This window comes from Talpa occidentalis, unplaced genomic scaffold (assembly GCF_014898055.3).
Source record: "Talpa occidentalis isolate TD23 unplaced genomic scaffold, MPIMG_talOcc4v2.1, whole genome shotgun sequence".
Classification (NCBI taxonomy): domain Eukaryota; kingdom Metazoa; phylum Chordata; class Mammalia; order Eulipotyphla; family Talpidae; genus Talpa; species Talpa occidentalis.
The window spans coordinates 154,691,315-154,691,813 of NW_026555331.1; positions in this window are offsets into that span (position 1 = coordinate 154,691,315).

The window sequence follows — 499 nt, forward strand, 5'->3', positions numbered from 1 at the left end:
CTTCGTCACCTTCACATCTGCTGCTGCGATCAGAGGGGCCCCAGCTTCCTTCGGGGCAGTGTCAACCAGTGCTCCTCCCCATGTGGGGGTTCCTTCCACTGCAAGATGCCCAGACGCTTGGAGCAAGACGCTCCAAGCACCCCTGCCTCGTCGTCCCCGCCCCCTGCCCGCAGGAACACTCCTCCTGTGCAGTCCCCCTCCGGGCTACCTGTGTCACCTTCACCTCCCAGCCCCACCCCATCAGATGCACCCCGACTGTCCTAGAGATGGGTTTTCAGTGTGGCCCTCAGCACCCGGCAGTTGGGGGTTGTCTATGCCCAACAGTCTGGGTCTTAGGGTCCCCTGCAGCTTCACTGAAGGCTGGGTCTGAGATGGGCAGCCAAGCGCCGCAGGCGGGACCTGGCCCCCGGGCTGGCATGGACTCATGCCCCAGAGCTCACCCGTCTGTTTCAGCACGCCAGTGGGCGGGGCGCCTAGTGAGACAGCAGCCGTGGACGAA